Here is a 17,017-nt window from a genome sequence, read left to right on the forward strand (position 1 = left end):
GTCTGCTTACTTCTTGGGCTGACATATTTTAGAGTTTCTAGTTTTGGATGCTGCTATTGTATCAGAGATTCTGACTGTGTAAGTAGACATGCTTTTATTGTTTTTACAGAAGTATTAAGATGTTATGGCGGTTTGCAGTACTTTTTACCCCCCACCCCACCCAAACCCCCACACGCCATCCCAGGAACACTGCAGGATATGTATGAAGAGTTCGAGAGCCAAATCCCACCTTCACCGCTCCCCAGCACCACCAGGGACCCCAGCTGACGCTGAGCCAATGGACCCCAATCCCCACGGAAGACACCCGAAAGCTCATGAAATCAATCCACTCAGGGGCACCCTTGGATCCGTGCATACACCACATTTTCAATCAAGCCATCACCATTATCACCCCCGAACCATGCCAGATAATCAATCGCTCCATCAAAACCTTCACCTTCCCGAATGACTGGAAGCACGCAGAGATCAAACCGTTACTAAAAAAACCTCCGCTGATCCTAGAGATATGAAAAACTACAGACTCATCTACCCTTCCCAGCCAAGATACCAAAAAAGTCATCAACACAGCTCATGGAATTACTCGAGTTAAACCACATCCTGGTTCCCTCCCAATCCAGTTTCAGGAGCAACCACAGCCACGGAGCCACAGATGACATCCGCACCATACTGGACCACGGAGACACAGCTGCCCTCATCCTCCTCGACTTCTCTTCCGCTTTTGACACGGTATCCCACAGCACCATATGCACCAGACTTCACAACGCCGGCATCCGTGGCAAGGCCCTGGAGTGGATCCACTCCTTCTTCACCAGAAGGACCCAGAGAGTCAGACTTCCACTGTTATTCTTAAAACCAACAGAAACTTGCTGTGGAGTACCCCAGGTCTCCTCCCTGAGCTCAATCCTCTTCAATATCTACATGGCTGTGCTCACCAAAATCGCCAGACAGCACAACCTCAACATAATCTCTTATGCCGACAACACACAGCTAATTCTCTCCCTCACCGATGAACCATCAGCAGCCAAGAGCAGCTTCCACAATCGAATGAGAGCAGTTGCCGACTGAATGAAAAACAGCTACTTCAAGCTCAGTTTGGAGAAGACAGAGATCCCCATTGAGTGCCCCACTGCCTCTGTCTGGGACGACTCATGGTGGCCAGCTGCCCTTGGAAGTGCCCCCCCAACCCACTGACCACACATGCAACCTGAGCATCATCCTGGACTCCACGCTGTCCGTGACCGGCCAAGTCAACACTGTCTCATCGTCATGCTTCCACACTCTCTGCCTCCTCTGGAAGATCATTAAGTGGATCCCCACCGAAGCAAGAAGGACGGTCACCCACACACTTTTCAGAAGCAGACTCAACTAAGGCAACGCTCTCCACCCTGGAATCACTAAGAAGCCCCAAGCAAGACCCCAGAGAATTCAGGACGCAGCAGCCAGACTCATTTTAGACATTCCCTGCCGCAGCCACATTTCCACCCACCTTAGAGAACTACACTGGCTCTCATCAACAAGCGCATCACCTTCAAGCTCCTGACACACGCCTACAAGGCCCTGCACAGCATCAGACTGGCCTACCTCAACCACTGGTTATCTTTCTACACACCCTCCAGACAACTCCGATCTTCTCAACTCGCCCTCGCCGCCACCCCTAGAATCAGGAAGAGCACAGTGCGAGGCAGATCCTTCTCCTTCCTTGCAGCGCAGACGTGGAACACGTTACCAACCCACCTCAGGCAGCCCCCTCGCTGAATCAGTTCAAGAAGGACCTCAAGACCTAGCTCTTTGACTGAGTGTCACCCTTACGACAGCACCTGAGACCCCATGGGTGATAAGCAGCGCTGTACAAATCACTGATTGACTGATTGAAGTGGTCTTCACTCCATCAATTCCATTCTGGGACAAAACTGTGATAGAAAAGAGCTGAATTGCAATTCTTCTAAACAAAACAGGTATGCTGTGCAATCTACTTTAAGAAACTAAAACCGTAGGCTTGCTATTTACTGCTATTCCTAAACTTTAGTATAGCGCCTAGGCATAGCTTTACAGTGCTAGGAGGTTAGGAGATCGATAACCATGTTAGACATGTTCCCAATATTTCCATTGATCATGGCAAGCGTTACTGCATTCCTTTTTGCATTCTGTGAGGTTTCCCTTTGTATTTCATGCATTATTTTATCCTAGACTAGGATTTTAAAATACACATTTTTACTACCTCTCCTGTTTCTTAGTGCTATATTCAGTGTGTTATTCATTAAATGAACGAGGGCTTTGAGATCCAGCGTGTCTCTCAACTAATCTTGTGGGACTGATTGTTACCAGTAAACTTTTCCTGTGCAGTATTGCTCAGTAGGTTGTCTATGGGTTGCAGTCCAATTTGATTTCTAATTTGTATTGGTAAATTGACTGGGTCCTTATGCCAGGGGTTAGAAATCCTATGTGTCAGTGCAGGGAATGATACCCACATGGTGTCTGGAGTCTCCCTGAGGGACCAAGATCCAAGGAAGTGCACGTGCTCTCAGCTCATCCACACACACACCTGGGATCAGGGAGATCGGATCAAACACTCTCTCCACATAAGCATGTTTGGGAAAGTAGACTGATGATACTTGTTGTGGTGTATCTTGACAGCTCAGTAGATCCATCACTCACCAGGGAGGTGTGCATGGATGATACTTGTTGTGGTGTATCTTGACAGCTCAGTAGATCCATCACTCACCAGGGAGGTGCGCATGGATGATACTTGTTGTGGTGTATCTTGACAGCTCAGTAGATCCATCACTCACCAGGGAGGTGTGCATGGCAGCTTTGAATCCTCATTTTATTGAGTTAATACACCATCCGTCTGAGTAACAAGACCTCTATCCAGTTGAATAACAGTTGTTGGTTAGACAGTTTCTGTGATCTTTCATTATATTGTGGCCCCTATTCACACATGTGAGGTAGGTTTGTAGCTTGTGACAGCAATAAAGCTCTTATCTTCTTATCTTCTGGTCCTGTTGGATGAAGTGCTTCCTCAGCAGATCATATCTGTGTCATGCCTGGCCTGAAAAAAGTACCTATCAGACGAGGGACAGCAAGAGTGAGCTTTGAGTGATTTTTGAAACTTTTCAATGGTTTGCCATTACCTGATCGGACTGTCCATCCATCAACGCCATGGCATTGTGTGCGCAGACGTTGTCCCATTTGTGTTCCCAGTGGTCTTGATGATGGGCTCAAACAGTCCTTTTGTTAGACTGCAGGTGCACCATGAAGTGTAGCTTGTAAGACAGACTCTGTGTGTATTCTTTGATGTGCTTCCTTCACTGGTGGGATGACATCGTAAATGATGGTTTATGGCTTTCTTCTGGGAAGATACTTATTGACTCTGCTAATGCAACTGATTCAGCAAAGGGACGACACCTAGCTTCCACCTCTGAGGAGTAGTTTTAATATCTTGAGGTCAGATTCTTATGCCAACTTTGTGTTGTGTTATCATAGTCACAGTGCAGGAAAAACACAACAATGTGATGCTGCATTAGTGGGTCTTCTAGCGGATCATATCTGGCTCAGTCCCTGCTATGAATCTCCCTGGTCACCCAGCTCTACACCTCGTGCTGTGCGACTGATGGAGAAAGGCTGCACCACAGAAGGTCTAACACACAATGCAGGTGCAGGCACCGGGACCACAGCAGGCAGAACTTCACCACACTCAATATCACACATTCATAACTGATGAGAGTACAGGTATGTCTATTATACAATTTCTCATCCTCTACTTTAAGTTCGGTAACATCAGCAGAACACAAAACACTGTTTGGGGGAACAGTGAAGCTGACTGTAATGTTGAGCCTTTCAGTACAGCTTTGAAATACTTCTACACTTGCAGTGAACTGTATGTTGCAGAGAAATATATGAAACATCACCCTTCAGGATGGTGTGTATATCAGACAACACTCAGGCTATGCACTCCCAGGAAAGACGCAAGATGCGTCAAACCCATCCTATCTGTACATACGCACACTGTGTCTATCTGGATTTTCATTTACTACTGCATTCAAATCTCCTGCTGTACGTGTCAGGCCCATAGTTTTGTCAAAAACTGCTATGGCTTGGGCGCGTGGCTTAGAATATGAGCAAAATGGCAGCATTTTTCTGATGCCCCCTGTATGCCTGCATGAATCCTTGCCAAACATTGCATTAATATCCCAGTCAATACTGCTGGATAAACACTATCATTACATGAGCACCACTTTTTGGTGTTTTTGAAGCTTCACACAGAAAGATACGCTCAATATAAATCTAATGAGCCTTCTTGTGTTACTTGCAAAATGGTGGTGACAAACTAAGCATCCTGTCTATTTGTGGGGCCCTTGTCTGCAAGCGGTAATGCCAAGAAGACCTCAGCAACTTGAGGCACAACTAATCTTACCAACTGTAAACCTGGGCAGTGGTTAATAATTCCAAGCACCGCAGACATATGTGTGCAAGAACGCTAACTGAAAATCAAGGTGCAGCACCCTAGAACCCATGTGATGCACCCGCCTGCCTTGAGCCAACCCTCACAGCTTCTACGATGAACAGGAACTCACAAGGCCACCATCATTATAGGCAAATAAATTGCTACTCCACCATAAAGCGGAGAGTTCTTACCAGCCAAAGCCTTGAGACACTTCTACTGAGCCCACAGGTCCCTTCACCACTGCTTAAATGGAATCACTCTTCCAAATGCTGTGACAAACTGACTGCCTGGATCCATCATTATTTGGTTCCTCACTCATTAGAGCTTTATAGATGGAGGGTACCATTGGAGACATAACACACTGCAAGCTATAGATGTTTAAGGCTGGTACCCTCGCAAGTTACCAAAGTAGCACACCCTACAATCCAACAATCAAACAAAACACCAGCTGGCGGCGCAGTGCTGCTTGTTACTATCGCTGCTCTGGGTACCATTACTTTCACATCAACACTCCTTGCTCCCAGATCCTCTGTAGTCAAAGACTATAAGCACTATGCTAAAAAGCAGTTTGAGACTGAGCCATAATTGCTGCTATCTGCTACGGTTTCTTGCCCTACACTTGACCAGAAGCCTGGTCCCTCTACGGGATTATGGAGCCTCTTTCACCGTCTTTTAGGCTTTACAGTTTTAATGCTTCATCCATGTCAGGATCCGCTCTAGTTGCATCACCTGCACATATTTTACCCATAATTCAGGGTGACACTGACTGATCTTTGACTAGAGTGCCCTGCCTGAAGCCCATGTAGGATATACAAGATGTTAGGCGTCAAAGATCATATGGAAAAGGACTTGAAAGAGAATCTGGAAAAGGACAAACCAGGAACCACCGGCTCCCGACTCACCCGTTAAAGATGAGGCAGATTACACATCTATGCTGAAAGCTATCTTTATTTTTTTTTAGTTCTCATAACGTCACCATTGAGCTCTTGCAGAATACCGCCAACCACATAAGCTCATGGAAGACACATCCCTCTAGGTCATATGATGGGATAAGTTCCCAGCCTAGCCAAGTCAGAGGTGATTAATCATCGGACAAGGAAACATATTAAGCACATCAAAACTTCAGAGGTCCCAAAACCCTTTCCCATTCCCCTTTACTTCTCTTTTTTCTACTTCTCTAAAAAAAGGGTGGATTTTTCCATGCATTCCATCTGGGTGTGGAGGTTTGACCTCAACTCCTGCAAATATCTCTCCTTGCAAGTAATATAAAGTAAAATACCAGGTCTCTAAGGTGTAGATTGGAAGGGAGGCAGCCTACTTCCTGAGGCGCTATCCCAAACATAATCAAATGAGGGCTTACCTCAATAACAGTGCCCAAGGAGTCAGAGATTGTCTTACCCACGCTGCCCAAAATTCCACCAGTTTTAGACAGGAGGCGAGCATATGGACGTCATCCGCCTCACTACTACCACACCGCTTACATTCGGAAGTTGCCCTGCCTCGTTTCTTTGCCAATTTCAGGGGCATCCAATACTCTCTATGAAGGGTGAAAAAATGATTTCTTCTTAAGGCAGCATAAATAACCACTGAATATAAAGTAGCAAAGGATACTTGCCATAACTTCTCCAGCTCCTCATCCGGCAAGTATCAACTCCACCCAGCACACAATGGTTGGATCGAGTCCTCCACTGCTGATAAAAGATGCTGGTACCATTGTGTGACTCCCTTCTTTGTGGCCCTGGATGTCTGAAGATCTAGTTCCGTTTGGGGTAGTTCAGGGCTCACACCCCCCTTTTTAAGCCACCCATTCAACTGATAAATCTTGAATCTTGATATAGGCCCTTGTTATGACTTTGGAGGTCTTTTTCAAAGACCGCCAAAGCTGCGGGTGCCAGAAGACCGCCATTGCTGGCGGTCTTCCGCCCCCCACCATATTATGAGTACTGCAGGATTTCCACCACATTTTGGGTGGAAATCCTGCAGTAGTCGTGCTGGCGGGCGGAGGTGCGTGGGCGGTTCCACCACTGGCCACGCCAAAAGGAATCCACCAGCCATATGACGAGCAGTAATATGGCCTTGCAGTGTCCTGATGGCAGGGCCCCGCTGGCGGTGGAAGCGCCCGTTCCCTGCCAGATGACCTATTCGCTGGGCAAGGTAAGTCAGGCGTCCGACAGGGGAGTGGGGTGGGAGGGTGGGGGTGTTGCATGTGCGTATGTGAGTGGGTGTGTGTCTGAGTGTGTGTATGGGTTTTTGTATGCGTGTATGTCTGCGTGTGTGTATGGGTGTGGGAATGAGTGTGTGCTTGTGTGGTTGGATGTTGAAGTGAATGCGTGTATGGATGTTGAAGTGGATGCGTGTATGGATGCATGTGAGTGAATGCGTGTATGCCAGTGTTGGTGAATGAGTTTATGCGGGGTGCATGAAGGTATCCGTGTGTGTGTATGTGGGGAAGGGGGCTCTGTACCAGAAGGAGGGGTGGGGGGAGGCGGGTGCTATACCAGAAGGGGAGGGTGCTGTACCAGAAGGGAAGGGTGGGGGGGGTTCTGATATGAAGTGGGGTGTGAGGAGTATTGTGCTTGCTGGGGGGAGGGTGGGGGAGTCATCTACCTGTAACAGGGAAGAAATTTCCTTTCACCAGTAGCCTTTCCGCCATGGTTTTCGTAGAGGTGCTACCGCCACTGAAACCCTGGTGGAAAGCCGGGTCTTAATACCGCCGGCAGTCTTCATTGGACCACCAGGTCAGAGATGCTCATTTCCTGCGGGTCCAGTTGCCCTGGCGGTACAGACGGAAATGTGGAGGGTTGGCAGAGGCCAACCTGCCACACTCATAATGTGGCGGTCTTCAATGCCAGCCTGTCGGCGGTGAAACCACCACTGTGGCCCTGGCGGTCAAAAGACCGCCAGGGTCATAATGAGGGCCTTAGTCCTCTCCGTCCTATTGCTCCAAAACACCCATGTCAACCTTTGTCTATCGTTGACTAACTGTCCCCATCTAGTAGCTCTGCTTTGTTTTAGAGGCAAAGCTAAGCTGTCCAGTAAACACTCAGATTAGGTCTCTGGTGAATCCAACATGGGAGATAACTTGCTATAATAGCCAATACCTAGGAGAGATCTAATCTCATACCAAGTGGTGCCTGCTGCCCCTAAGTACTTCAACCTAACTTTCTTGAAGAATATTTTTTGCAAGATAGACATCTTCACTAAATTAATTCGCCTATATATAGTAAGTGGCAGATTACCACATTTTTTTTTAGCAAAACCCCAACCTCACTGGCCACCTTCTCCAAATTTATATCTACTCATTTTCCCAAATCCTGTGTTATTTTTATGCCCAAATACCTCATCTCAGAAACCCTTGTAGGATCCTCACTATTTTGATTCCAGTTTTTTCTTCATTTACCTCGTAGCCAGCAAGCTTTGAGAAGACCATGGCTTCTCTCATAAGGTTTGGGAAGGTGGAAGTAGCATCATAGGTGTATATGATCAAATCGTCTGCGTATAAGGTGATTTTCCTAGAAAATTCACCTACCATGAAAGGCTTTATCCGCTCATTTAACCTCAGACTCTCTTGAAAAGGCTCAATTTAATGATCAAAAAGGACCGGTCAGAGGGGGCAGCCTTGTCTAGTCCCTTTTTATATTTTCACTTCAGAAGACAGGCTACCGTTTACCAAACTTTTTGCAGTTAGTGCACTATAAATCCTCGCCAACACATTAATTAAAGATTAAATATTTGCCTATTCCAAAGTGGGCTAATACCGTCGTAAAATATCGCCAGTTCACATGGTCAAACGCCTTGGCGACATCCACCGTCACATAAATCCAGGATTGTGGCCAGATCAATGGAGCCAATTTAAGTGTGATTAAGATCTCTGATATTCCTACCAAGCAAGAACCTCGCTGATCTTGGTGTGCCAGATGGCTCATAACTTTGTTTAAACGCCCTGCTAAAATACCAGTTAAGACTTTATAATCGCAATTGAGTAGCGATATTGTGCGGTAAGATTGACAATGTAGGTAATTCTTGCCTAGCTTCAATATGAATGAGATTACCGCGTCATTCCAAGAGCTCGGAATAGGATCACCCTTCAGCAATATGGCATTAAACAACTGTACCCAGACTGGAACAATAACCTCCTCAATTGCTGAATAAAGTTCACTGGGGTTCCCGTCAGGCCCAGTCGCTTTCCCTTTCTTTGCCTTGCTAAAATCTCACTACCAGAGATCACCTGACACAATAATTGATCCTGCTCACTAGACAGTTTCGAAAGATGTTTCTGCCAGAGCCATGCTTCTACTGCCTCTATATCTGACACTAAATTTTCTCTATATAACTCCTGAAAAAAGGGTTTTAAAGCATCTTTTATCTTAGAGTTATCTTCAGCAACCAACCCTGCATCACCACCCATAATCTTCTGGATGTTATTCTGGTGCGTTTCCAATCTAGATTTCCCAGCCAGCAACTTCCCGCAGCTTACCCCATGTATTATATCTCATGCTGTACTAACTTCCCACTGCTGTGACACTTTTTCCTCCATCATAACCCTGAACTTTAACTGCAAATCGTGTCGATCTTCCAACATTTTCACCCTTCCCGCCTCGTTTAATGTGTTGGTTTTGAGCACCTCTTTCATTCTTGCGATCTTCCCCTCCACTTGGGCCTGTTGTAATTTCTCCCACCTTACCTAGTAAGCAGCTAAACTATTTATTGCCCCCCTTAACCAAGCCTTATACATATCCCATATCACATGTTTTGAAGCAGTCGCCTGATTCATAGAAAAAATCTCCTGTAATATTTTATCAACTAGCTCTGACTGTGCCAACATCCTTCTATCGATTGTCCATCTCCTTTCTTCCCATACATTCTTCTGCTCAGTTTTTAACAGCAAGGCCGAATAATCTGATAGATGGATAGGCAGGTGGTCTAACCCGATCACTCGCTCCATCTCCTTTCTTTCCATGAAGAAATAATCTAGCCTTGAGTAATATCTGTTCTTTTTACTCTGTAAAGTATATTCCCTGCAATTCCCTTTCAATCTCCACAGAACATCACATAAATCTAAATTTTCCATCATGTCCAACAGATAAGCTCTCATCTTTGGGGAACTAATTTGTATCCTGTCTGAGGACCTGTCTAGGGTATTATCCAGTAAAACATTGAACATCCCTCCTAGAATAATAGGTGCTTTGAAGTGGAGAAGGTTTGCACAGAGCTGAGATAACGAGGTGGCATCATCCACATTTCGGCCACAATAGCTTACTAAGGTGTACACGGCATCATAGACCTTTATCTCTGCAATTATCCATCACCCTCCATCCGCCTCATACCGAACTAGACTCTCCCCTGAATTTACTTTTAAAACCAGGGAAATTCCTTTGGTACAATGAACTTGGTCTATTGCTACTATGGCCTCCACCCATCTTTGCTTCAAGAAAAGATCCTTACACTCCTGTCTCAAGAGATGTGTCTCTTGAAGCATAAATATCTGGGCTTTGCTTTCTTTTAAATATTGTAAAACTATTTGCCACCTTTTAGCCACCCAAAACCCGTTTATATTCCAGCAGAGGATTGCCCAGGTTTTCATCGTATTTCTCTCACCCAAACCCATTCCTTCCAGTTCCTGCTATACCCAGAGCCTACATATCTATTTGGTGCTTCAATCAGACTTCTAATTGCATGACTAAAACTGAGGACATCAATTTTTATTTTCTCCCACTGCTCCCCTCCACATGCGCCCCCTCTTGGGAACTCTCCCTACTATGTTGTTAGGCATTTCCTAATGCCTATTTCCCCAGCCCTAAGGAAAACCATCACCACACCTTCACACTTTTCAATTTCCACCTGGGTGCCCCCCTTCTTTATCTGAGCAATAAAATCATCCAAATCTGCTGGTTCAGAAAAGTTGTGCATCTTTGTTTGCCACATAACCTTCATGATAGCTGGGAACCTCAGTTGTGCCATGGAATCCAACTTCTTTAGATCCTTCAGTCTTTTCCCCAGCTCCCGCTGTCTGCCGGCCGTCTCTTCAGAGATGTCAGATCTAATCCTGAAAGTTACCCCTAGTGCTTTAAGGGAGCCTGATTTCAGGGCTAGCCCCAATATTTTTTCTTTCACAGAAAATTATTTTTTTTTACCAGAATCTATGTTTCTGCCCAGGATGTTGTTAAAAAGGGTCTCTTTGCACTTGCTACATTTCTGCTTCAAGGTTGTCCATCTAACTGTCTTGCGGGAAAGAATTCCTCAACAAGTTGACTACAAATGTTTGTACCCACAGAATTCGGACATTTTTTCTTCTAGCATTATTTTCTATTCTTTCCAGTCTTATCTTTATGTGAGTCACCTCCCAGGCGTTTTCTTGCACCACAGTTTGAAGGTCCTGAAACCCCTCTTCTAAGTCCTGAGTATGCTGAGTTAAGTTCTCTATTTTAGCTTCTAGGCTGGAGCAGGTGGCCTGAGTCCCCTTCTAGTTTACCTCCAAAATTGCAAAGTGCTCCTTAACCTCTTGGGATAATTGATCAAGGATCTGATGAACCCAAGCCCACCCGTTAGGCCCACCATTACGTGTACCTACATCTTCCATATCCAGGGGCTCAGGCTACGTACTGCTCTCTCCCGTGAAAATCCCCATTTCAGCTGGATCAGCAGTATCCACCGCCAAACCTGCAAATGTGTTATGCGTTGTTAGCGTTGTTATCACTGGGAGGTCTGCAGTGGTAGATGCGGAGTTAGTTCTCCCAACTTCCATGTCTCTTGCTTCGTACCAGTGCTCTTTTGCTTACTTCTGCTTCGCCTTATCCTCTCTAATGCAGCCACTCGTATCAGGTCGAATTTTAAAGTAATTTTTAAAGAGGGAGTAATCCTCTGAGGAATTGTAACTGAAAAATACTTTTTGTCAGTTGGGAGAGCCCATAATACTGTTTTCGCTGAAGGGTTTTTGGAGTGAGGAGCCTTAACTAGAGAATTCTTCGATCGGGTGTAGTTGCTCTAACAGGGACCTTTACTTTCATTTGTTCCAGGTCAGCACTGTCTTTTCCTCCACCCTCCTGTATGTTACGAGATCTAAAAGACCTTAAAGAATATCCCTTGGAACAACCCTGCTTCATGTGAGGTACATTTCTAGCATATTGGATCCTAAAGTCATCCCCTACACCTGGGCCCAGCTCACCATCTAGGTGTTGATCATCATTCTCCATTAACAAGAAAGGCTGCCTGGTCACTTTGTCTGCCACAACCCTCTGCTTTGACTCCTCTCCTCTGTCCCAGTACTTATCTCTCTTTCGAACCGACAAGTCTGCCTTGTGCAGACTCTGCCGCTGTCTCCCCTGATGTGACCTCACACTTGGCAGCCTCCATCGCGCAGCGCATTGCTCCCAGAGTGTGCCGGCCGCCACAACCCAGCAAAGAATGCCCGAGGCCACCATCCGCAATCTGCACTGCCTCGAATCAATGGTAAGGGGAGGTGGGGGGTGCCCGAGATGCTGTACAGCTTACAAGGTGACACAAGCGGCGCTCACTGTGCCATGGTGTGGCTTTCCCTCTGGCGGATGCCCTGACCAGCTGCTAGCTGGCCGCCATGTTCCCCGCTCAGTGAAAGCTATCTTAAAAACACAGTACAACTACAACCTCACACTACCACAACATTGCCCAGAACACCAAAAATAAAAACGGACTTGCTACAGATGGAGGTGGCCCTGTCCAGGAAAGACTCCAAAGATGTTAGTATTAGATTTACCAACACTGAGGGAAGCACCAGTGCAATCAAAGACCGTAATAACCTCCATACCTAACACATTAAAAAATCCCCAACTTCTTGCTGGCTAGCCTCAAATGTGACATTATGGAACTAGCAGATCGTAACAGAAGGAGCAACCTTTGAACATTTGGACTACCAGATGGGCCTGAAGATGAAGCTCACACGACGATCCATTTCAATAGTATTCTGGATGCCATCAACTTTGAACATCAACTTCACTAAAGACTTTGAACTGGAACATACTCACCATGCGCCAAGATTCAAACCCAAGAACTCAGTCTCACTGAGATCTCTAATTTTGAAACCCCTAAAACATTAAGGCCCATATTTATACTTTTTGACGCTAAACTGCGCTAACGCAGTTTAGCGTCAAAAAATTTAGCGCCGTCTAACGCCATTCTGAAGCGCCATGCGGGCGCCGTATTTATGGAATGGCGTTACCCGGCGCAAGCAGACCGGCGCTGCCTGGTGTGCGTGGAAAAAAACCACGTAGACCAGGCAGCGCCGGCGTTGGGAAAAAATTACGTTAGGGCGTCTTAAAATGGGGCAAGTCAGGTTGAGGCAAAAAAATCGCCTCAACCCGATTTGCGCCATTTTTTTACGACGCCCAGACGCCATTTCATGACTCCTGTCTTAATAAAGACAGGAGTCATGCCCCCTTGCCCAATGGCCATGCCCAGGGGACTTGTGTCCCCTGGGCATGGTCATTGGGCATAGTGGCATGTAGGGGGGCACAAATAAGGCCCCCCTATGCCACCCAAAAGAAATTAAAAAAATATATATATATACTTACCTGAACTTACCTGAATGTCCCTGGGATGGGTCCCTCCATCCTTGGGTGTCCTCCTGGGGTGGGCAAGGGTGGCAGGGGGGGTCCCTGGGGGCAGGGGAGGGCACCTCTGGGCTCATTCTGAGCCCACAGGTCCCTTAACGCCTGCCCTGACCCAGGCGTTAAAAAGTGGCGCAAATGCGGGTTTTTTTGACCCGCCCACTCCCGGGCGTGATTTTTGCCCGGGAGTATAAATACGACGCATTTGCGTCGCCGTCATTTTTTTAGACGGGAATGCCTTCCTTGCATCTCATTAACGCAAGGAAGGCGTTCACGCAAAAAAATGACGCTATTTGCCCATACTTTGGCGCTAGACGCGTCTAACGCCAAAGTATAAATATGGCATTAGTTTTGCGCCGAATTTGCGTCGAAAAAAACGACGCTAATTCGGTGCAAACGAAGTATAAATACGGGCCTCATACTCTCAAATCATACTAGCTTATATGAGGAAAGTTGAATTGGTCAACTGGCAATCTCTCTCTCGCAGGATTTTGGCAGGACATGGTCAGCCACCAGTAGAAAAGGTTTTCTTGACCCTCAGGAAAAAACTCAGGGAAAAAGCAGTTCAGCACTCCTGTATTGACCCTTTCAAGTTCAAGATTGTTTTTTCAAAAGTTCAAACCCGTCACGGAACCTTCAAACCTAGAAAAGGTTTTAGAGGATAGGTCTGAATTTTGGATGGAGGAGGAATGGAGTCTACTCCAGACTGCCCCCTAATCTCTCACATGTCTCTATCATTGTTGGGTAACACTCACCACTCATACCAAGCATCACTCCTCGCTCATATACCCTCATACATGCTTCTCATCATACCCGAGACCATATCTGATAGCCTACTCATATCTCTCACATATCACTGCAACACTATGAATCAATGGCTTCACTCCTCACTCATATACCCTCATACATGCTTTCTCATCATACCCGAGACCATATCTGATAGCCTACTCATATCTCTCACATATCACTGCAACACTGTGAATCAATGGCTTCACTCCTCGCTCATATACCCTCATACATGCTTTCTCATCATAACCGATACCATATCTGATAGCCTACTCATATCTCTCACATATCACTGCAACACTGTGAATCAATGGCATCACTCCTCACTCATATACCCTCATACATGCTTCTCATCATACCCGAGACCATATCTGATAGCCTACTCATATCTCTCACATATCACTGCAACACTGTGAATCAATGGCATCACTCCTCGCTCATATACGCTCATACATGCTTCTCATCATAAGCGAGACCATATCTGATAGCCTACTCATATCTCTCACATATCACTGCAACACTGTGAATCAATGGCTTCACTCCTCACTCATATACCCTCATACATGCTTTCTCATCATACCCGAGACCATATCTGATAGCCTACTCATATCTCTCACATATCACTGCAACACTGTGAATCAATGGCATCACTCCTCGCTCATATACCCTCATACATGCTTCTCATCATACCCGAGACCATATCTGATAGCCTACTCATATCTCTCACATATCACTGCAACACTGTGAATCAATGGCATCACTCCTCGCTCATATACGCTCATACATGCTTTCTCATCATAACCGAGACCATATCTGATGGCCTACTCATATCTCTCACATATCACTACAACACTGTGAATCAATGGCTTCACTCCTCACTCATATACCCTCATACATGCTTTCTCATCATAACCGAGACCATATCTGATAGCCTACTCATATCTCTCACATATCACTGCAACACTGTGAATCAATGGCATCACTCCTCGCTCATATACGCTCATACATGCTTTCTCATCATAACCGAGACCATATCTGATGGCCTACTCATATCTCTCACATATCACTACAACACTGTGAATCAATGGCTTCACTCCTCACTCATATACCCTCATACATGCTTTCTCATCATAACCGAGACCATATCTGATAGCCTACTCATATCTCTCACATATCACTGCAACACTGTGAATCAATGGCTTCACTACATTATCTAAGGGGATACCATTGCTGCCACTGACTTCTCAGCCTCATCGCCTTACCAACACTCACAAATAGCAGATGCTACAGACAACTCCTGGCTGAACCCACTTTACCAATATAAACAACTTATGGTATCTGTGCCCACTTCCCGTTTACAGCATACACCTTTCTCCCGGGCCAGAACGTCACCAGAATGAGCGCAATGAGACGGTATTGTATATTGTATTAAGGTGCCTTTCAGGGCATACATGATTATTCATATTGTACAGGGTACTTCAGGTAATTGTGTTGCACGCTATTTTGTACTGCACGTCACAGACATTTTGCAGTTGTTTGTACATGATTATGCACCAATACTATTAACTTGTGTGAATACCAAAAAAGAGTAAACTTCCACAAAAGTGTGTGTTTATCTTTGTGAATCGAGCCCATAATATCTGCTATTTCACCAGCAGCTGTGTAAATAGTGAAGTTTTCTTGATATTTGCTTGACCACTCGCCATATCATGCATATGTCCTGTGTGTAACCAGTAGCGGGGTAAATAGTAATGGTTCTTTGCTGTCTGCACGTCTGCCATCCAGATAGGATATAATGTCTGTAATTAGCCAGCAGCTTGGTAAATAGCTATGTTTCTTTGCTATTTGTAGTGTCGCAGGTCCATCAGAGCGTAATCTCTTCTAATAGCCAGCAGCCAAGTAAATTGTGAAGTTCTTTGCTGTTTCCACTGCCTCTTGCGAAACCATACTTAAACTTTTATATTTACTGTGCAGCTGGCTAAAAAGTAACATTTATTTGCTAGTTGCACAATGGCCTGGTAAATAATGAAGTTTCTTTGTATAGGCACCAGTACAATAGTAAATAATCTCTGATTCCAGTTGCCAGATGGATACCAGATAAAATTAAATAGATATCACTTACAAATACAGATTGTATGACATTGTTCGCCCTTTTACCTTCACGAGATAAGAACATGTGATTGGAATAAAGCAATTATGAGAGATGGTCCAGTGATTCAGCAGCAGGAAACCTGCCATTGAACCCCAGCTTTTTCACGGGTCTGAATTGTGTGATCCTGGGCAATCCCCATGCTGAATCAGTGCTGGAGAATGATGTTTACTGTGAAGGGGCAGACATGAAGATGTAGCGCTCCGACATATAGGACAGCTTCAGGCAGCATTCTGTATTTTTAAGAATCACAATCAGCAGTAAACAGCACAGCAGAGAGGCTCTGGCTGAGAAGAGGGAGGATGACTGCATTGTGTGGTTTTCCTCTAACCTGTATTAGAGGAGGGGGTTCTTTAAAGATATCAGCATTTCTGGCTATAAAACAACCACAGTCTCCTGGGACTGTCGGACCATCCATGTCTGAACAACATCCATGTCTGTGACATGTGAACTCCCAGGACTTTCTGCCACAAAATGCTTCTTTGAGTGAAATGTATTCACTGCTGGAGCCTGGAGGCGGCGGTTCCGTCAGCGGCCACCGGAGGGCGCTCCTCGCCTGCTGATGAAATCCACTGAGCACATTGTATGAAAGGGAGAAGGGTTTCCTCTTCCGGGTCAGCGGCGGCAGAGACAGCACCAGCAGCGGATGTGACGTCACTTCCGGCCTCTCCCTCTGTGTCCAGCCTGCTGCAGAGGAGGAAGGACCCCCTGTCTGTCTGTGCAGTTATCTTCATCTTCAGACCCTCACAGACCCCCCAGACCCCAAATCTGCACCCGACCCCCCCCACCCCCAGCCCCAGGAGGAGGAGAGAGCCTGGAAATGTCTGCACAGGTTCCTGCCCAGGTAGGAGATTGTCAGCACCTTCTGCTGTGTTTGTAGAAATAGACTGAATAATCCTGGAGGAAATCTCTGCCAGGAGCCGGGCTGAGCTGGGCTCTTCTATCCGGGGACCTCTGGGGGGCTTTCCTCCCGGCCCTGGGGGTGTTTGTGGTCATCATTTGTGTTAAAGAGGGGATCTGTGCACCTCACTGCATCTTACTGCACTGAGGGATCTG

At 46.0% G+C, this 17,017-nt stretch overlaps 1 long non-coding RNA gene and 2 pseudogenes across 1 annotated transcript in view; 2 read left to right on the forward strand and 1 right to left on the reverse strand.

Annotated features, from left to right (window-relative positions):
- Positions 1-17,017, reverse strand: part of LOC138287281 (zinc finger protein 271-like) — a 523,545-nt pseudogene that overhangs the window by 258,949 nt on the left and 247,579 nt on the right.
- LOC138286930 (zinc finger protein 850-like) overlaps positions 1-17,017 on the forward strand; it is a 227,688-nt pseudogene that overhangs the window by 125,618 nt on the left and 85,053 nt on the right.
- The window catches only part of LOC138287284 (uncharacterized), a 34,634-nt gene continuing 34,226 nt past the window's right edge, over positions 16,610-17,017 (forward strand). Inside the window, exon 1 of the long non-coding RNA XR_011202188.1 lies at positions 16,610-16,805. This is a non-coding gene — a long non-coding RNA (uncharacterized lncRNA). The remainder of the gene's footprint in view (positions 16,806-17,017) is intronic.

Source organism: Pleurodeles waltl, chromosome 4_1, assembly GCF_031143425.1.
Source record: "Pleurodeles waltl isolate 20211129_DDA chromosome 4_1, aPleWal1.hap1.20221129, whole genome shotgun sequence".
Taxonomy (NCBI): domain Eukaryota; kingdom Metazoa; phylum Chordata; class Amphibia; order Caudata; family Salamandridae; genus Pleurodeles; species Pleurodeles waltl.